The 21,464-nt window shown below is 41.2% G+C and overlaps 1 long non-coding RNA gene and 1 pseudogene across 4 annotated transcripts in view; both read right to left on the bottom strand.

The window, feature by feature from the left end:
• The window catches only part of LOC309850289, an 85,878-nt gene that overhangs the window by 43,079 nt on the left and 21,335 nt on the right, over nt 1–21,464 (bottom strand). For all 3 annotated transcript variants that reach the window (XR_014304167.1, XR_014304168.1, XR_014304169.1), the window contains exon 3: nt 21,141–21,281. This is a non-coding gene — a long non-coding RNA (uncharacterized lncRNA). The remainder of the gene's footprint in view (nt 1–21,140; nt 21,282–21,464) is intronic.
• On the bottom strand, nt 14,615–15,530 carry LOC309850536 (protein N-lysine methyltransferase METTL21A pseudogene; annotated as a pseudogene). Its single transcript has one exon. The product of its transcript is annotated as a protein N-lysine methyltransferase METTL21A pseudogene (transcript).

The raw sequence follows: 21,464 nt of genomic DNA, 5'->3' as shown, positions 1-21,464 counted from the left end.
CAGAGAGTTTAAGCAATTTGCCTTATCCATACAGCTGGTAAGTGGTGAAACCATTAAATCTGATCTCAGTGCCCCCAAGCTTAATCATTTCACTTTACCATACCAACAAGTTGAGACTCCTTAATAAACTCATTATGTTTATTGTACATTTATATTGTTTTCCTCCCTGCTCCTTTCTTTTATTTTGATGAGTTTCCTGTTTTCACTATTCTCTTTATTCCTTCTGGCAATATTGAGTTTAACAAAGAACTCTCTAATAGCTTCTTTCAAGCTTTTCTGAGCATCTGTATTTACATTTCTCTATTAATACCAAATTCAACAATAAATAGGTCTCTCACCTGTCCTCTGAAGAGACCCTTAGTTCATTTTTACAAGTTAAAAAAAATAATAATTTCATATTAACAAGTGATAAACCTAAGTAAGAGATAATCAGGGATATCGCTTTTCTATTTAAAGAGTCCTTGGGGCACATGGGTGGTTCAGTGGGTTAAAGCCTCTGCCTTTGGCTCAGGTTATGATCCGAGGGTCCTGGGATCAAGCCCTACATTGGGCTCTAGAGCCTGCTTCCTCCTCTCTCTCTCTCTCTCTCTCTCTCTCTCTGCTTGCCTCTCTGCCTAATTTTTATCTCTGTCTGTCAAATAAATAAATAATCTTTAAAAAAAAATAAAGAGTTCTTTTTGGGGTCCTGCATGGCTCGGTTGTTAAGTGTCCAACTCTTGATTTTGGTTCAGGTCATGATGTCAGAGTTGTGAGATTGAGCCCTGCATTGGCTCTGTGTTGAGCATGGAGACTGCTTAAGATTTTCTCTCTTCCTCTCCCTCTGCTCTCCCTTCCCCCCATCCCACTTGAATTTGCACATGTGCTCTTGCTCTCTCTCTCATAATAATAATAATAATCCTTAACAATTTCAGTATAGTTCTTAGCCATATAACCATTAATTTAAATTTTGACTTATACACATGCTTTATAGAATTAAACACTAGATATTATTTCTATGTTTCATGTCTTTTTGATCTTGAGATTTTATTCTTGCTACAAATTTCATTTGACTAGAATACTTCCTTGAGTATTTTTATTTCCAAAAAGTTACCTTGGTAGAGAAAATTGTCCTTTGCTACCTATTCTTCCCTTCTTTCTGGAGTAATAAGACCTCAAAATTTTATTTTTATTTTTTTTAAGATTTTATTTATATATTTGACAGAGAGAGATTACAAGTAGGCAGAGAGGCAGGCAGAGAGAGAGAGAAGGAAGCAGGCTCCCTGCCAAGCAGAGAGCCCAATGTGGGACTTGATCCCCGGACACTGAGATCATGACCTGAGCTGAAGGCAGTGGCTTAACCCACTGAGCCACCCAGGTGCCCCAAGACCTCAAAATTTTAGCTGGACATATGGTTTCCCAGAGGAAATCACTTTTCCAGGTTTGGGGGGATTTTTATTTTTTATAGCTGGGTATGGTCATGTGACATTCTGATGAATGGGATATGAACAGAAGCAGTGTGTTCCATTTCCAGACCTTTGCCTTAAAGGAAAGGGGTATTCCTCTACTTCTCATATTCCTTCATGCCATTCTAAATGGGTATGTGATGAAATGAGCTGGGTGGATCATCTTGGACCACAAGATGTGAGTTTGGCAGTAGCACAAGTTGAAGTGCCCAGTGGCCAGTGATGGCAGGTATGGTCCTGGATGTAGCTCTCTGGGACACCTTGTACCAATCTCTTTAGCTTGGTGTTTTAGCATACCTAGAGATGTCAGGAATCACCTGACCTAGTTTCAATAGATTAATTTTCTTATGACTTCCAGTTTCTGAAAGTTTCAACTGAGGATATGACAGAGATATTGAAAAGACATGGTTGTAGGCAACAGAACTTCAGGGAAAAGAGAAGGTGATATGAGCAGAAGAGGAGGTTAGTCATAAGGTATGATTAAAGCTGAAGGTATAAAAAACTCAGTTAGTATTAAGTGATGTGATCTGATAGTCCATGGAACATAGTTTCCAAAGAACTAACTAAATTACCACCAGTGGTTACTATCTGGAATAAAGTGATTTTTGAAGTATTGGCAACTAAAGGGCTATTGACATAGAATACATGGAAATTATAAGGAATTCAAGGACTATGACATGGGATAACTTTTCTAATGGCCCCAGAAAGTTTAAAGTGAAAGAATGTTCAGATTCCTAAATTTTTTACTTATGTCACATTCTGAAACCTGTGGACTTTCTAGATTTTGCTAAATATCTAATACCACAGTGTTGAGATAGCTGGAAAATAAATTCAAAGATTGACCTCAAACTTACTGAATTACAGGGCCATTAAACCTATAGTCTTGCTGTTATCTGTCACCTGTGCAAGAAAGGACACTGATCAAGAAAGACTGGGATTCAGTAATTAGACCTGGAGTATATAAAATGATTTGGAGGGGTGCCTGGGTGCCTCAGTCATTAAGCATTTGCCTTCAGCTCAGGTCATGATCCCAGGGTCTTGGAATTGATCCCCACCTCGGGCTCCCTGCTGGGCTGGAAGCCTGTTTCTCCCTCTCTCACTCCCCCGGCTTGTGTTCCTTCTCTCACTGTGTCTCTCTCTGTCAAATAAATAAAATCTTTGAAATAAGCAAATAAAATAAAATGATTTGGAACACCTTCAATTCCCAGTTCCATCAATCTCTCTTACTAGCTGAAATGTGGTTTGTTTTTTTCCAACAGTAAGCAATCTTCAATTCTTAATGAATTGGTGTTCCATAAATTTAACTCAATTCTGACACTGTCTACCTGGAGAAACCATCAAATCCCACAGATTAAGGGTCATTCCCACAAGAATGACCCCAATTTCAGATGCCAATTGGAAGTCCAGGTTGTTTCCTGTGTTTCTGACCAACCATGGTAGAATGGAAGTTCTCACAACCCTCACTTTAGGTTTGGTTAATTTACTACAGTGGCTCAAAGAATTCAGAGAAACATTGTATTTACTAAATTACCAGTTATTATAAAAGGATAGAACTCAGAAATGGTCAGATGGAAGAGATGCATAGAGCAAGGTTTGTGGGAAGGGTGTTTGAGTTCTCCACTTTTCCCCATTTCCATGTGTTTGTCAACCCAGAAGTTCATCAACTCTTATTGTTCCAGAGTTTTTGTAGTGTTTTATTTGTAGCTGCCCTTGCCTTTCCCTCGCTGGGGGTCATTGGGTGCATCTGAAAGTTCCTATATCCTAGACACTTCATCTTTCTGGTGCCGAGGTCCATCCCAAGGTTATGGGGTGGGGGGCAGCTACCTTAAGTTGTCTCATTAGCATAGTGTCAAGTGTGCTCAGAAGGACTTCTAATGCACGATAACAGACAGTCCTATCACTCAGGAAATTCCAAGGGTCTTTGGAACTCTGTGCAGGACAAAGATCATATATATTTATTACACCACACTAGCAATGCGGCTACCTCTTACCTATCAGATGAAGCTGTTACTTTAAACTGTGAATACTTGTCTGAAGGGAGAGCAATGTACTTCAGGCCTATCTCATAAACACATTTCTCCAATTCCTAAACCAGAGGTGATATTCAGCTGGTACCACCAGTGAAGCTGGACTGGTTGTTTGTAACTGGAATCTATTTTGGTTAGTTTAGAATCTTCTCTGATTGATTGGTGTCTATGCCTAAATACTAACTAGAGTTAGACCACAGTCTGCGAGTCTACGGTCAGGAAAACAGAAATCACTACTTTTCAGGCAGGAAAATATTTAATAAAAGAGATTAGATGTTTATAAAACTTTTGGAAGTGCTGAAGAAGGCGATGGACAAGGAAAGTCATCAGTTATATATGGAAATCAGAAAATTTCAGGAATCACAGGAGACTAGCACCAATGTTCTCAATAGCATGTTGCACAAAAACAGATGGTGCTCAATAGAAAGCCTAGAAACCACTGGAAAATCTCACACCTGATGTCACTGAAGACTACATGCCTGCCTGCTAAGATTGAACAATAATGATTTCTTCTAAAAAAAAAATAAAATAAAATAATGATTTCTTCTGTCTTCCACCTTCCAAAATCTAGCAGAAATAACTCTTATTGGAGGAATCAAAACCAAAACTCTGATGACCGGGGAATCTGGGAAATGTAGTTTCCAGATTTCTGGCCACTATAATACAGGAGATTCCTTAGAAGGGCAGGGATGATGCTGAGTTTGCAACAGACAGTATCTGGCACCCCCAGAAACCCCTAAAAGGTAGTTGCAAATTTAAAACGAGAAGAAAAGGATTACAGTTCCTAATAATTATAAGATTTTGCTATTTATGCTATGCAGAAATCTGGACAGTAAGTGTGAAAATGAATTCTGAAGGTGTTAGAACAAGAAAGGAAGAGTATGATTTTAGATGCTCAGTGAATTTACTGATATTGGTATTGAAATAGATAGGATAGGCCAGGTTACGCCAAGGCAATAAACAACCTGAAAACAACAACAACAATAAACAACCTTAAAAAAAAAAAAAACCAACATTACTTCTCACTACATATTTAATATAGAGCACTAAGCGAAATTTACTCATTACAAACATTCAAAAACCAGTACTGATGGAGGTCACCTTGCCATATGATTCTATGAATACAAAAGCAGGAAAAAGATATGAAGATTCACATGTAGTTCTGAAAGCTTCTACTATTGAAGGGATACATGTTACTTCAGCTCATAGTTCATTTCTTTTTTTTTTTTTTTTTTTTTTTTTTAAAGATTTTATTTATTTATTTGACAGAGAGAAATCACAAGTACACTGAGAGGCAGGCAGAGAGAGAGAGAGAGAGAAGGAAGCAGGCTCCCTGCTGAGCAGAGAGCCTGATGCGGGACTCGATCCCAGGACCCTGAGATCATGACCTGAGCCGAAGGCAGCGGCTTAACCCACTGAGCCACCCAGGCGCCCCCATAGTTCATTTCAAACCAAGTTGCATAGTGTGGGGTGAATGAAAATATTATGTTGGATTTACCTGGGCAAACTGCTATCCAAACTCCTAAACTATGTCCCTTAGTATATGTTCCTTGTCTATAATTATGTCCCTTGGCAGCACTCACATTTTTAAAAAAGATTTTATTTATTTATTTGACAGAGAGAGAGATCACAAGCAGGCAGAGCAGCAGGCAGAGAGAGAGAGGGGAAGCGGGCTCCCCTCCGAGCAGAGAACCCGATATGGGGCTTGATCCCAGGACCCCAATATCATGACCTGAACCGAAGGCAGAGGCTTAACCCACTGAGCCACCCAGGTGCCTCTTGCACTAACATTTTTTAAAAGTAAGTTAGACACTGTCTTTGGTGCTAATTGGAAACACTACAGTTGAACTGAACTACCTTTATCAAAAGAGACAGGAGAATCCTAGATTGGGAGAGAATAGGTAGATACACTTAATCATATGAAGTAGCATTGGGAAGGAAAAATTTCCCGAGAGTCAGAGATATGACAGGGTTTTCAGAAGTCCACTTTTCTAATCAGATGCACAGATTAAGGACTCAGGCCTGGTACACCCAACCAGGTACAGACAGATTCAGGAATTATGGTCATCCATTTCCTTTCAATGATTTCATCCAACAGTGAATGTCAACATATTCATTTTGTAGGGCTACTTTAACAAATTTCCACCAACTGGGCAGCTTAAAACAACAGAAGTCTCTTCTCTCACAGTACTGAAAGATAGAAATCCAAAATCAAGATGCCAGTGTTTCTAGGAGGATACTCCCTCCAGCTTCTGGTGGCTCCTAGCAGTCCTTGGCTTGTGGACCCATTATTCTGATCTCTGTCTCCATCTGCACTTTGTCTCCTTTGTGTCTGTGTGTCCAAATCTCCCTCTCCTTTCTCATATAAAAATATCAGTCATTAGATTTAGAGCCTACCCTAAATCTAAAATGATTTCCTCTCAAGATCCTTAACTAATTACCTTATGTCTAAATTCTGAGGTTTTTAGATGGACATAAATTTTGGGGAGGGACACTATTCAACTGGCTATGGGCAAATTCTTCAGAATTATATTAGCTATTCTTGGGAATTACACCTAAGGGAGAAGAGAGGTCATATATGTTCCTCCTCTATGGTCCAGGATGGGAATGTGGGGAGAGAAAATACTTTGTGTTTCCATTATCTACTGCTTCATAATAAACTACCCACAAAACTTAGAGTTCTTAAAATCTTAACAAATTATTATTTCTCACAAGGTATGGGTTGACTAGGTGGTTACTTACTTCACAGGTATCTCCTCAAGTGCTGGGGTGCCAAAAGGTCCAAAATAGCATGGTTCACGTGGTCCTGGGCATTAGCTGAGCTGGGGCTGTTTCCCAGGGCCTTAATTATCCTCTATATGGCCTCTCCAAAAGGTTAGTTTGAGCTACTTACAGCATGACAGCTGGCTTCTTCAAGACTGCAAAGTGAGAGCTCTCAAGACTTAAGCTTTAGAACTGGAACTGATGTAACTGTTCATGCAGGTCACATAGCCAGCTCAGAGTCAAGGCAAGAAGGTATATAGGTCATAAATACTAGCATGGTTCATTAGAGTCCACCAAAATTTCAGTCAACGGCACTTTCCTTCCTTCCTACAACTGTGATAAATGTAAAGTCATTCCAAGTGGGAAGTAATTTGCTAAAATAAATTGGAGGGATGGGTTAATGGGGTCAAAGAGATCAAAGAACTTTGAGGCTTTGGTGTTAGAGAGAGCATCTAGGATGAGAGCAGGTTTTAAGAAAAGACAGGAGTCAAAATCTTCAAGAATGAGGGAAGTAACCTCAAGATGTGAAGATATCAGCAATGAGGATAGTCAAATAGTATCAATTCCAAGACAGTAGGATTGTTACATAAGGATGAAAAAGAAGAGGTCTAGAGGGGCAGTGGGTGGCTCAGTCAGTTAAGCTTCTGCCTTCAGCTCAGGTCATGATCCCAGGGTCTTGGGACCAAGTGCCAAGTCGGGTTCCATGCTCAGCAGAGATCCTGCCTCTTCCTTTCCCTCTGCCTGCTGCTACCCCTGCTTGTGTTCTCTCTTGCTATTTCTTTCTCTCTCTCTGTTAAATAAGTAAGAAAGAAAATCTTAAAAAAAAAAATGGGAAAAGTTCAGGCACTAAGAGAATGTTGATTGCTCCAGGACCTTTCTCTATGGAAATGTGAGAATAGGCAGCCTCCATTAAAGTAATCTTTCCAAATTTATTATAAACATTAAATGTCTTTGTTGCAAAAGAAAGTAAAATACTTTTACCAGATTTCAGAGAACGCATTGATCAGAATCCCTCCAAAGACCTGAGAATGCTTCTTTAAGTAATTGTCACATCAGCATTAGGGAACAAAACTTGGAAAAGATAGTCTAAATCCACCAATAATTATACATGGCTTCACTGAATAGTACTTAAGAAAATAATTAAGTAACCCCAGGAAAATAATACATAAACCAAAAAGAAAGGAAGAAAGAAAGAAAGAAAGAAAGAAAGATCAATAAGGCAGTTGATTAACATACAAAAAGAAACATTTAAAAAACTGTTTCCTGGTGGTGGGGTGGGGGCGGTGAAGAGGGAGGCGGTGAAGAGGGAGGCGGGTGGGGAGAGGGTGATGGGGTTATGGACATTGCGGAGGAGATGTGCTATGGTGAGTGCTGTGAAGTGTGTAAACCTGGTGATTCACAGACTTGTACCCCTGGGGCTAATAATACATTATATGTTTATAAAAAACAAACACAAAAACAAAAAACAAAACAAAAATACTTGTTCCTTTCTCCTACATATTCAGAGTTTAATATAAAATGCTTTTCCATATTGTCAAAAATGAAAGGTGATGTGAAGATCAAAATATGATCTTTTCCTACTAAACATCATTGAAACTTACTAAAACTTTACCAGTTAAATGTACTCACCAATAACTACATGCTTCTTGGCAGCCAAAAGAAGAAACAGAAAAAGCAGAACCAGAAGCAGCAGCAGAAGAACAAGAACAAGATCAAGACCAAAAGGGCACCTGGGTGGGTCAGTGGGTTAGGCCTCTGCCTTCGGTAGTGTCTCCGGGTCCTGGGATTGAGCCCCATATCAGGCTCTCTACTTGGCGGGGAGTCTGCTTCCCCCTTTCTCTCTGACTGTCTCTCTGCCTGCTTGTGATTTCTCTGTCAAATAAATAAATGAAATCTTAAAAAAAAAAAAAAAAAAGAACAAGACCAAGGACAAGGATAAGGACAAGACAAGAAAGAAGAGAAAGGGGGAGGAAGGGTGGGAGAGAAAGGGTAGGGGGCGGAGGGGAAGGGGGAAGAAGAAGGAAGGAGGGAACACATCCTTCTGGTAGGCTAGCTGGACCTCGAGGAGAGTGCTGAGCAGAATCAGAAAGGGAAGATACAACCTTTAAATATTTACCAGAAGGAGGTGGTCCCATTGATAAAATGTCTTCCTCTATAGCTGGGTGTAAGAATAGCCACTATTGGAAATGCCCACAGAGAAGGGTATCTCCAGCAGAGTCAGGTTTCAGTTAAAGCAAGATTTGGAGGTGAGTTCTCAGTCATAGCTTGAGATAATTGGAGGGTTTGTTTAATCTGTGAAATAAAAGTTCCTAGAAATGCAGTGAAATGATTTAGAAAGAGGTAGGAAATAAAGTTTAAGACTGGGTCAAGGACAAGAAACTTAAATGTTGGCTAATGAAAACAGGGATGAGTGACAAAGGTGAATTTAATCTTGAGAGGCTCTTTGAGGATGACAGGTACCTGGCTGACCTGGGTGGGGTGAAAGGGCATCTCCCCCGCCCCATCCAAGCCACCAAGTAGCACCCTGAGCTTTGGGCACACCTCAGCTTGAATTCCTGTCTTTCCCAGTATCTCTTATTTCTGTTTATTAGATTTGTATTCATCTTGATGACCCCACAGTCTGTGCTCTTCAGAAAGAAAGGCATTTTGGACATATAATCTATAGTTCTTATATTCTAGATTGCTTTTCTATAAAAGTTAATCACACATTCCTCATGGTGCTTAAAATGGCCTTATAGGAATTTCTCTGCAGATCCAGGATAATTGGCAAAGAAGTCATTGAAGGTGGTAGACTATAGATAACTTGGGTATGGATGTTGTAGGACTCCTTTGCAGAATTTCCTTTGCTATTTGAAACATATATTTATTCTATTTATAAAGGCAAATTCAATTTCAATACAAAAATAGAATTATTTTCTAGGTGTAAATTTACCATCTCTGTGATGCCCCTACTGTGCTATCCTATTAACCACAATAATATATCAAAACATGGAAGCAATCAGCAAAGCTTTAAGTTTCTAGAAGAATGCTTTTCAAAGCCTGGTTCTTTTTTTTCTAATAAATAAATAAATAAATAAATAAATAAATAAATAAAATTTAAAAATCTTTAGTTAACTCTCAGTGTTATAAATCGTTTTTGTGAAAGTCCATGCAAAAGAGTTATAATCAAAAGTCAGAAGCTTGAATCTTAGTGTTGAGTACATTAAAATGCATAAGAACTGGCAACAGATGAAGCTTTGTTCTTGAACAGCCCCCTGGATGTCTGCAGATTTGATACTTAAAATTACCTTAATTCAAGGCTGGGAAGACTTTCTTCTTGTTTCAAAGCCCTTCCATATCAGCCTCTTACCAACATGTCTTAAGATAATAAGATGACAAATGCAATAGAAACCAAGGAAGGATGGGGTAATTAGCATTTCAAAGTAACTTCTCTTTCTAAAGATCCTAAATTTTTTTTTATAAAATATTATTTTAAGACAAGTTATCAGGGTCTCATAAATTCTGATATTTGCCAAGAAAGTTATCCTCAAAAACTTTTGGGGGAAAATTGCAGAATATCTTCTTCTTACCTCATTTAAAATATATTATTATCTTATATGCTTCAAATCCACCAAGATTTTAAGATAAATTTACTCATTTAACATTGATCATAGGACTTGCCTTACTTCGGGGGACTTTGTAAAATGTGGAATATGGCTTAATGTCTTTGTTGCCACATAATATCAAGAAATTATTCTCAATAATAATAATTTTGTGTGTTTTAATAATTCCTTGGTAGTTTTGACTAGCTTCCTATAAGAAAAAATAAAATTTATTGTTGTTAAGAGTTTAGTAGCATCTTATATAGTATAGAAAAGGAATATTGAAGTAACTAAGTAAGTATAACATAATATTTTTAAGTTCCAACTATAAATAAGCTCTTAGAAGTCTGTAGATAGTGCATTTTTGAAAACTTGAAACAATTTTTGCTAGTGAGTAATAATGCAATCATTCACATTTGGACATAACAAGAAAATGTAGTTTTTCCTAAACTTAAAACTTGCCATATTTTTCTTGGTGGTGAGAGGGAAGGGCTAAATATTCTGTATTTTTTTTTAAAGATTTTATTTATTTATTTGACAGAGAGAAATCACAAGTAGGCAGAGGCAGGCAGAGAGAGGAAGGGAAGCAGGCCCCCTGCTGAGCAGAGAGCCCGATGTGGGACTCGATCCCAGGACCCTGAGATCATGACCTGAGCCGAAGGCAGCGGCTTAACCCACTGAGCCACCCAGGTGCCCTATTCTCTATTTTTAAAAATAATTTTGAAGCTATTTTTTGGGTGCTTTCAAAGAAAAGCTACACGAAGTTTGCATGACTAAGCTTAACGTTATAATGAGGAAGACGCAAATCAGCAAAGAATACTCCACTTCTCTGAAAACTAGATATCTAAATCAGACCTAGGGCAGCATGACACAGGTCTGGGAACTCTGGCTTGGTTATAAGGACACATTAGATGAAAAGGATGAGTGAGGCTCTATTTCTGACTGTAGTTTAATAGATTTTCCAAAAAAATTCTCAAGGATTTGTGCAGTTGGAAATGCAATCCTATTAAGGATTTAGGATTATTCTCTTTGGGGAAGAGAATAAGCAATTTCATGTCTTTTTTTTTTTTTTTAAAGATTTTATGTATTTATTTTGACAGAGAGAAATCACAAGTAGATGAAGAGACAGGCAGAGAGAGAGAGAGAGAGGGAAACAGGCTCCCTGCTGAGCAGAGAGCCCGATGTGGGACTTGATCCCAGGACCCCGAGATCATGACCTGAGCCGAAGGCAGCAGCTTAACCCACTGAGCCACCCAGGCGCCCAGCAATTTCATGTCTTTAACTATAGCTCTTATATTCTTCTGTGTAGCATTTGACAGCTTCCATGTTGCTTCCATATGCATTATCTAATTTTATCATGATTAAGCTATTCACCAAACAGGTTAGATAAGAAGAACATAATAAAAATAAGCTTTTCCATTTTTTAAAGTTTTTATTTCAATTCCATTTAGTTAACATGCGATGTTATATTAGTTTCCAGTGTACAATATAACGATTCAACATTTTAATTCATCACCCAGTGCTCATCACAGCAAGTGCACCGCTTAATCCCCATCACTATTTCCCCCAACCCCTCGTTCCTCTCCCCTCTGGTAACCATCAGTTTGTTCTCTATAGTTAAGAGCCTATTTCTTGATTTGCCTGTCTCTCTCTCCTTTTTTTCTATTTGTTTGTTTTGTTTCTTAAATTCCACATGAGTGATATCATATAGTATTTGTCTTTCTCTGACTGACTTAGCTTCCTAAGCATTTTACTCTCTAGCTCCCGTGTTGTTGCAAATGGCAAGATTTCATTCTTTTTTTATGGATGAATAATGTTCCATTGTATATATGTCTCACATTTTCTTTATCTATTCATCTATCTATGGATACTTGAGCTGCTTCTATAATTTGTAAATGATGCTGCAATAAACATAGGCATTCGAAATAGTGTTTTTGTATTCTTTGAGCAAATACCCAGTAGTGTGATTACTGGCTCATAGGGTAGTTCTACTTTTCATTTTTTGAGGAACCTCAAATACAATTTTCTACAGTGGCTGCACCAGTTTGCATTCCCACCAACAGTGTACAAGGTTTCCTTTTTCAATACATCCTCACAAACACTTGTTATTTCTTGTGTTTTCGATTTTAGCCATTTTGATAGGTGTGAGATAATATCTCATAGTTATACCCCCCTAATTTCCACATACATCAGAGTATATTCCTTTTTTAAAAATTTAAATTCAATTAACATATAATGTATTATTTGTTTCAGGGGTACAGGTTTGGTAAAAGGCGAAAGATTTATGCGATCTGAAGAGAAACCAGAGTATTAGGGGTACAGGTTTGGGATTCATCAGTCTTATATAATACCTAGAGCTCATTACAACACATACCCTCCCCAATGTCCATCACCCAGTTATCCCATCCCCCAACCCCGCTCCCCACCAGCAACCCTCAGTTTGTTTCCTTAGATTAAAAGTCTTACCGTTTATCTCCCTCTCTTGTTTCATCGTTTCATTTTTCCTCTCTTCCCCTATGATCCTCTGCCTTGTTTCTTAAATTCCACATATCAGAGAGATCATATGATAATTGTCTTTCTCTTACTTCCCTCAGCATCTCACTGTAGTTTTGATTTGCATTTCCTTGAAGATGAGTGACACCGAGCATCTTTTTATGTGTCTGTTGGCCATCTGTATGTCTTCTTTGGATAAAGGTCTGTTCATGTTTTCTGTCCATTTTTTAATTGGATTATTTGATTTTGGATGTTGAATTTTGTAAGTTCTTAATATATTTTGAATTCTAACCCTTTATTGGGCATGTCATTTGGAAATACCTTTTCCTATTTAGTAGGTTGTCTTTTAGTGTTGTTGATTATTTCCCTTGCTGTGTAGAGGTTTCTATTTTTATGTAGTCCCAATAGTTGATTTTTGTTTTTGTTTCCCCTGCCTCAAGAGACATATCTAGAAAAATGTTGCTATGCTGATGCCAGAGAAATTATTGCCTGTGCTATTGTCTAGGATTTTTATAGTTTTAACTCTTACATTTAGGTCCTGAATCCATTTTGAGATTTGTTTGTTTTTGTCTGTAGATGTTAAAAAAAAAAAAAAAAAAAAAAAAAAGGTGGTCCAGTTTCATTCTTTTGCATGTAGCTGCCCAGTTTTTCAACACCATTTGTGGCATTTTTCCACTGTATATCCTTGCCTCCTTTGTCAGAGATTAGTTGGCCATATGATCGTGGGTTTGTTTCTGGGCTTTCTTTTTCTCTTGTCTGATTGCTGCGCCTAGGACTCTAGTACTTATTGAATAAAAGTGGTGAGAGTGGACATTCTTATCTTGTTCCTGACTTTAGGTGAAAAGCTCTCAGTTTTTCACCATTGGGTATGATGTTAGCTGTGGTAACCATTGGGTATGATGATGTTTTTATATATGGCCTTTATTCTGTTGAGGTATGTTTCCTCTAAACCTACATTGTTGAAAGTTTTATCATAAATGAATGATGTACTTTGTTAAATGCTTTTTCTACATCTATTGAAATTATATTGTTTTTATCCTTCTCTTATTGATGTATCATGTTGATTGTTTTCAACTATTGAACCACACTTACATTCCAGAGATAAATCCCACTTGATCTTGGTGGAACATTTTTTTTTTTTAAAGATTTTATTTATTTATTTGACAGCCAGAGATTGCAAGTAGGCAGAAAGGCAGGCAGAGAGAGAGGTGGAAACAGGCTCCCTGAGGAGCAGAGTGCCCGATGCGGGACTCGATCCCAGGACCCTGAGATCATGACCTGAGGGGAAGGCAGAGGCTTTAACCCACTGAGCCACCTAGGCGCCTCTTGGTGGAACATTTTTTAAATGTATTGTTGGATTTGGTTTGCTAATATTTTGTTGAGGATTTTTACATCTATGTTCATCAGAATTATTGACCTGTAATTCTCTCTCTCTCTTTCTCTCCTTTTATAATGTGTTTACCTGGTTTTGGTATCAGGGTAATGCTGATCTCATGGAATGAATTTGGGAATTTTCCATCCTCTTCAATTTTTTGGAATAGTTTGAGAAGAATATATATTAACTTGGGATGCCTTGGTGGCTCACTCATTAAGCATCTGCCTTCGGCTCGGGTCATGATCACAGGTCCTGGCATCAAGACCCACATCAGGCCCCCTGCTCAGTGGGGAGTCTGCTCCTCCCTCTCACTCTGCCTGCTTGTGCTCTCTGTCAAAAAAATAAAATCTGGAAAAAAAAAAAAAGAATATGTATTAACTCTTTTTAAAATGTTTTGTAGAGGGGCACCTGGGTAGCTCTGTTGATTTTATTGGGGAATCTCTGTGTCCTGGGTCTGGGTTTATTTCCTCCCCCCAATTCAGAAAGTTTTTAGCTATTATTTCTTCAAGGAAATTTTGTGCCCTTTTTTCTCTCTCTTCTCCTTCTGGGATCCCTGTAATGTGAATATTATTACACTTGATGGTTTTGTTGAATTCCCTAAGCTTATTCTTATTCTGTATAATTTTTATGTCACCTGCTTATCTTGATTACTTTCCATTATTCTGCCCTTTAGGCCTCTGATTTGTTCTTCTGCTTCCTCTAGTCTATTGTTTCTTCCACCTAGTGTTATTTTAAAATTTCATTTATTGTGGGGCACCTGGGTGGCTCAGTGGGTTAAAGCCCCTGCCTTCAGCTCAGGTCATGATCTCAGGATCCTGGAATCGGCATCAGGCTCTCTGCTCAGTGGGGAGCCTGCTTCCTCCTCTCTCTGCCTGCCTTTCTGCCTACTTGTGATCTCTGTCAAATAAATAAATAAAATCTTTTTTTCTCATATATTCCTTTAATGGTAGTTGAATTTTTCAGAGTCAAATAGGACTGAAATGTCACAGCAATGGGACAAAATGCTGCTTTGTTTTAACCATGTGCTTTTTGGCCCTTGAGAACCTTTGGTTGGACTTTTCGTTCAGTAATCCATTCCATTAAATACGGTTCAATTCCCAGTCAAAGACCTTCACTGGCACTCAATAACAACATTCTTATAAATTAAAGCCAACTATAAGTCCTCCCTCTGGTTTCTCTTCTGTGCTTTGTATATATGTACATCTTTTTCAGAATCATAGTGAACCTTACTCACAGTAAATTGCCTCTCCAGCATCGCTAAGAAGTTGTTGTCCCATTCATAGCGAATTCGGCAAGCTAAAAGAATCACGGAGCGCTTGCTACGGAGATGTTCCAAAGTCCTGAAGAAGATCTGCGAATGTTTCTTCTAAATATATGATATCAGCTCCAAGTATCAGGTCAAATTCTCCAGGTGAATAACTCCCCAAATTTTGTCCCCAGGTCAGCTCCTTAACAACAGCATTGGGTTGGAGATGGGGAGGTAAGTTGGCTTGAACATTTGACTTCAGAAATTCTAATGCTACTTTTCGGTCCGTGATAGTCACAGGAGCACTCAGCAGGGCCGCCACGATGCCCACCAGCCCGGTGCCGGCGCCCAGCTCCACAGCAGAGCAGCCGCGCAGCTCCTCAGCTCCCATCTCCAGATACGTGCAAAGAAGGCCAGCCACGTACCACACCACGGCTGCGACTCCCAGCTGGCTCCAGTCCTGCCGGATCTGGATGGTGTGGTTGGCAAAGGAGAAGGTGGCTAGAGGCTTTTGGAATTTCTGCAAGCCCACTCCCGCTGTCTCCTCATAGGGCACCAGGGCCATTTCGCCTGCACTCCACTCTCTGCTCCCTCAAAGTGCCTGAGAGCTGCCCCTCGCTTTCCCCGCAGCCGCCCGCCTTAAAGGGCCGGGAGCCGGACCCGGGGCGCGGGCTGCGCGGGCAGGCGGCGGGGGTGGGCGGCCAAATAAATAAAATCTTTTTTAAAAAATTTCATTTATTGTGTTCTTCATCTCTGGTTGATTCTTTCTTAACTTTGTTAAAGTTCTTGCTGATGTCCACCACTCTTTCCTCAAGTCCAGTGAGTATCTTTATGATCATAATTTTAAAAAATCTGCATCAGGGATATTACTTACCTCCATTTTGCTTAGGTCTGTTGCTGTGATTTTGTCCTGTTCTTTCATTTGGGACATATTCCCTAACTCTCTGTCTGTGTCTTTGTGCTCAGAGTCAGCTATGTCTCCTGCTCTTCAAAGTAGTGGTCTTGGGGCACCTGGGTGGCTCAGTGGATTAAGCCTCTGTCTTCAGCTCAGGTCATGATCTCAGGGTCCCGGGATCAAGCACCTCATTGGGCTCTCTGCTCAGCAGGGAGCCTGATTCCCTCTCTCTGCCTGCCTCTCTGCCTACTTGTGATCTCTGTCTGTCAAATAAATAAATAAAAAAAATATATATTATATATATATATATATGAAAGTAGTGGTCTTATAAAGAAGAGGTCCTGTTGTGCCCTGCAATGTCCCATTTACTGGAATTTAGTGCTTCGGGTGTGTCTCCTACATCTGTTGCATGTGCCCTGTTGTGGCTGAGCCCCTTTTTCCTTCAGTCCAGTCATCTGCAGTGGCTCTCTGCCTGTTTTAGGCAGTGTTTGGTCCCTGTGGTGTTAGTGTACCAGTCTGGGGCTGCCTTAGTTTTGAGTTGAGTCAGACCAGGTGTTTGCCAAAGATGCTGTAGCACCAAACTGCAGGGCATTTTCCCTGTGTTGTCCCTGAATAGCTTTCATTGGTGTGCGAAGCCTGCAGGCGTACCAGTTGTCTGCCTTCAGCACACTACTGGTGCCTCCTTCTCACTGGTGTGTGTGGTTATCTTCCCCTCTCTCCAGGGCAAGAGTCACTTTGGAGTGGTGCTGGGCATTAAAGGGGTGGCTTGCACACTTCTAAGCCTGTGGCACCACCCAGAATAGGCTCCAGCCAAGAGCATATTGGATGGAGTAGATCTACAAAATGTGGGAAAGGGGAGTGCTGGGGAGGACAGCAATGCAGTAGAGTTACGAAGGTTTGGGTCACTGGTCCTCTGTGGAAGTGGCCCTGCAGCTCCGAGACTGAGGCAGTCTTGACTGGAGAGGGTGAATCCACCAAAACAGAGCACAGGGGGAAAAGGAGTTGGCGGGACAGTCTTAGCAAGTTAGGTAGTATCAGTACCAGGATAGTCCCTACAGGTGGCTGTGTGTTTATGCTGGGGGCGAGGGAGGGAAAAGGTGCCTGCCAGCTCCTTTATTCTTGGAGAAGTCTTCCAAGGACCCCTGTCCCTTGGGGGACATGCTCTGAGATGAGTAACTAGTCTCCCTCCGGTATGCCCCAGGCATTTTTCAAACTGCATCTTCCACGCTGTGTCTCTGCTGACTGTTTTGTGTGTGTGTGTGTGTGTGTGTGTGTGATCTCTTTTTTAAAATTTAAATTCAATTAACTAACATACAATGTATTATTTTTTTCAGGAGTACAGGGCTGTGATTTATCAGTCTTGTATAATATCATTACGACACATACCCTCCCTGATGTCCATCACGCAGTCACCCTATCCCTCCATCCCTCCACTGTGTTATCTGTTTAAGGATGGGGTCTCAGTTTCCTTTGGATCTTTCATTCTGGCTCTCCCAAAGCCAAGCCTGTTGATGTCTAAAATTCCAGGTTTTAAGTCCTGCTGGTTGTAGGAACACACAATATTAGTGTTGGGCACAGCAAAGATGGTGCTGGCCTGCCTTCTCTTCAGGCTAGAAAAGGCGCCACCGTGGCAGTATTGGCGCCAACGTGGCGGTTTCGGTTCTGCATATCTCTGATATTTCCTCCTCTAGCCCAACACACCCTACCCAGTTACTGACCACGTAACCAAACCCCATAGGCTCTCTCCCCGCTGACCTCATTTCCCATCCCCTACCCAATATAAGCTGCAACCCCGCTCAATAAAGTGAGATCCTGCTTCAACAGATCCCCCGAGTCTGGTGTGGTTCGTTAATGCGCCTGGACTCGTGACACTCGCCATCCCGCTCAGCCCCAAGGGGAGCTACCGGCTGGCCCGGATGCTCTCCTCGTGCCTGTCGGCCCGCAAAACCTACCGGAGTCCGATAACTGGTGCCTCGTGTGAGGACCCTCTCCTCGTTCTTCTCGCTGATGGGCCAATCGGTCTTCGGGTGAGTGTACCCCCATAAATTATGGGGCAGTCATCTTCCAAAAGTGACCCTGCCCTCGAATCTCTGCGTTTCCTTTTGAGAAGCCGCGGTCTTTCCCTCACTGATTCCCAAGCCCTTAAGACATGGGAGGCCTTTGTTAAGGTGGCTCCTTGGCTTCCGGAAGGTAACCTTTTTGATTGGGACACGTGGGATCGTATTGAACAGCTAATCCATAAAGCCCATGTAAACAGGGGGAAGATACCCCCTTTGGGTACATATCCTACTCTGGCGGCACTAAAGAGTTGCCTTCCGCCCAGACCCCCAAAGGGGCTTAAGGAGTCACCTTGCCCCCCGAAATCTTGCACCCCTCCCCCTTCCCAATCCGAGGCAACCAAACTCCCTTCTGGGACGCCCACTCCGACTATATCAGACAAGCCACAAGAGAAGTCTCCCACTCCCGCCTCAAACATTCCTGACGGCCCCTCCACTAGACCCAAAAAACTCTATCCCCCTCTAAACCCTTTTGATGAAGCCCCTTGGCCCCCAGATCTCCAACCCAAACCTCGAAGTAAGAGCCCCCCTCTGCGACCCCCTCCACTAATGTTAACCCAGGGGGTAACCGTCCAGCTCCATGGTACCCATGGGAGCCTGGGGACCTTAAGGAGCTTAAAAAGGCAGTGTTTTTGGACAGGCTTTAATGGTCTACTCCCCTTCGTCCTCCCCTTCCTGGGACCCATCTTAACCCTACTCCTCCTAGTTTCCTTTGGCCCCTGCATTATAAACAAGTTGGCCCAATTCGTGCAAAAGAGGATGGAAGCCATTCAATTAATGAATGTCTAAGTACATACTGCCACGGTGGCGCCTTTTCTAGCCGGAAGAGAAGGCAGGCCAGCGCCATCTTTGCTGTGCCCAACATTTCCCCCTTTTGTTTTATCAGAGATTGGCCGCCCATGATGAAGACACCTACTAATAGCGCCAACGACCTTTATTGGCCAATGACGGGTAAGACCCCATGAAGACCGGGGCAACCTAAGACAGGCCTTAGAGGAAAGTTCCCCTTGTAGCTGCATGATATTCAATGACGGGTAAGACCAATGGGAGGGACAGAACAACCTAAGACAGAGGACATACCTTTGCTGTATGACCCTCAATGACGGGTAAGTCTGTTACCTCACCACTGGCAACCTAAGACAGAAGTCATGCCTACAAAAACAAAAGGGGGAAATGTTGGGCACAGCAAAGATGGCGCTGGCCTGCCTTCTCTTCCGGCTAGAAAAGGCGCCACCGTGGCAGTATTGGCGCCAACATGGCGGTTTCGGTTCCGCGTATCTCTGATATTTCCTCCTCTCGCCCAACACACCCTACCCAGTTACTGACCACGTAACCAAACCCCATAGGCTCTCTCCCCGCTGACCTCATTTCCCATCCCCTACCCAACCCTGCTCAATAAAGTGAGATCCTGCTTCGACAGATCCCCCGAGTCTGGTGTGGTTCGTTAATGCCCCTGGACTCGCGACACTCACCATCCTGCTCAGCCCCAAGGGGAGCTACCGGCTGGCCCGGACGCTCTCCTCATGCCTGTCAGCCCGCAAAACCTACCGGAGTCCGACAATTAGGCCTCTCTGGTTTTCAAAGCCAAACGTTATGGGGATTCAGGCTCACTGTGTAAAGGGCTGTTTCTCTTCCTTTGCCACGCCCATGGTGTCCCTCCTACCCACCGACAATCCTGCAGGTCCATTTAGCTTTTAAAGGTATCTCTGTCCTTCTTTCCCTCTTCAATGTGGCCTCATCTCTACATTTAGTTGTGGAGTTTATTCTGCTTGCCTTCAGGTTATTTTCTAGGTTATTTGCTAGTGTGAGCATTACCTAGTTATTTATGGAATAAGATGAGTTTAGTGTGCTCCTACTCTGCCATCCTCTTTTTCATTGTTTTTAAATCTAAGAAATGTTAAGATGTTTAAAGGCCATGAAGAAGATGCCAAATGGAAAGAGAGACATTAAAAATACAGAAAAAGTGAAATAGAAGAGAATAGTAGCCCCAACCTCAGGCTGAGGATTTGGTGCACACAGTAGGAGATTCCCAATTATGTGTGCTGAATAAATGCTTTAAAGATAGAGAGAGGTGGTCGTAAAACCATAAAATCAGGATAGAATCTTCTTTTTCTTGAAGGAAAACACTTAAAACCATCATTTCAGTGGTCTTGACTTAACTAAGGGAGGAACCCTTATAGGTCCATTATCATATCTGAAGTCCAAAAGAGAAAGTATATAAGGAACTAAATACTCTACAGTTTAAAATAACTAGTTGAGGGACACCTGAGTGCCTCAGTGGGGTACACATCTGCCTTTGGCTCAGGTTGTAATCCCAAGGTCCTAGGATCAAGTCCCACACTTAGCTTCTTGCTCAGTGGGGAGCATACTTCTTCCTTTGCCTGCAGCTCTCCCTGCTGTGCACTCTCTTTCTTGCTCTCTCTCTCACTCTCTCTGACAAATAAATAAATAAAATCTTTAAAATAAAATAAAATAACTAGTTGATTCCAAGGGGAGTGGGTTGTGGAAGGCAGCCCATTTCAAATCAGAAATGTAAGCAGAAAATATGTTCTTTTTCTTTATGGCTTTAGATTTAGTATCCCAGAATATTAATATTTGTTTTGGAAAATACATCATTAATATAATTATTATTATCTCACATTTCATGTGGGTCAGGAATCACAGCATGGCTTAGCTGAGTCCTCTGGATCAGGGACTCTCACAAGGCTACAATCAAGATGTTGGGCTGTACAGATATATTCCTTGACTACAATGGGATCACATTCTAATAAATCCACTGTAAATTAAAAATACCATTATGTTAAACATGCCTTTAGTACATGCAAACTACCAAACATCATAGCTTAGCCTACCTTATTCACATGTACATTAGCCTAGAGTTGGGCAACATCAGCCAGCACAAAGCCTATTTTATAAGAAAGTGTTGAACATATCATGTAATTTATCGAGTACTGTACTGAAAGTGAAAAACAGCAGGGTTGTGTGGGTAACCATGTTTGTGTTTTTGGTTGTCCACCCTTGTAATCACTTGGCTGATGGGGGCTTCAGCTTACTGCTGCAGCCCAGTGTCATGAAAAAGCATTGTACTGCATATTGCTAGCCCTGGAAAATATTAAAAATTCGAAGTATAGTTTCTACTGAATATTTCATCCAACACTGTTGTAAAGTGAAAAATTTTAAGTAAACCATCATATGTTGGGGACTGTCTGTACTAATCTCAAAAATCAGCTGAAGGATGAATGTGTTTCCAACCTCACTCACCTGGTTGTCAGCAGGAGTTAGCTTCTTGTGGGCTATTGCACTGAAGGCCTCAGTTCTTTGCAGACTGTTGCCTAGAAGCATCCCTCAGTTCCTTGCCATGTGGACTTTTCCGTAGGGTACCTCTCACAATGTGGCAGCTGGCTTCATCAGAGAGAAAAAGTGAGAAGAACCAGAAAGAAAGTGTGAACAAGATGGAAGTCACAGTTCTTTCTAACCTAATCTTGGAAGTGTCAGCCCATCACTTTTGCTGTATTCTATTTGTTAGAACCAAGTCACTGGGTCCTGCCAACATGTAAGAGGAGGGGATTATACAAAGGAGTGAAT

Source organism: Mustela nivalis (genome assembly GCF_964662115.1).
Source record: "Mustela nivalis genome assembly, chromosome: 16".
NCBI classification, from domain to species: Eukaryota; Metazoa; Chordata; class Mammalia; order Carnivora; family Mustelidae; genus Mustela; species Mustela nivalis.
The sequence above is the reverse complement of the archived record's forward strand: the minus strand, read 5'-3'. Positions and strand labels throughout refer to the sequence as shown.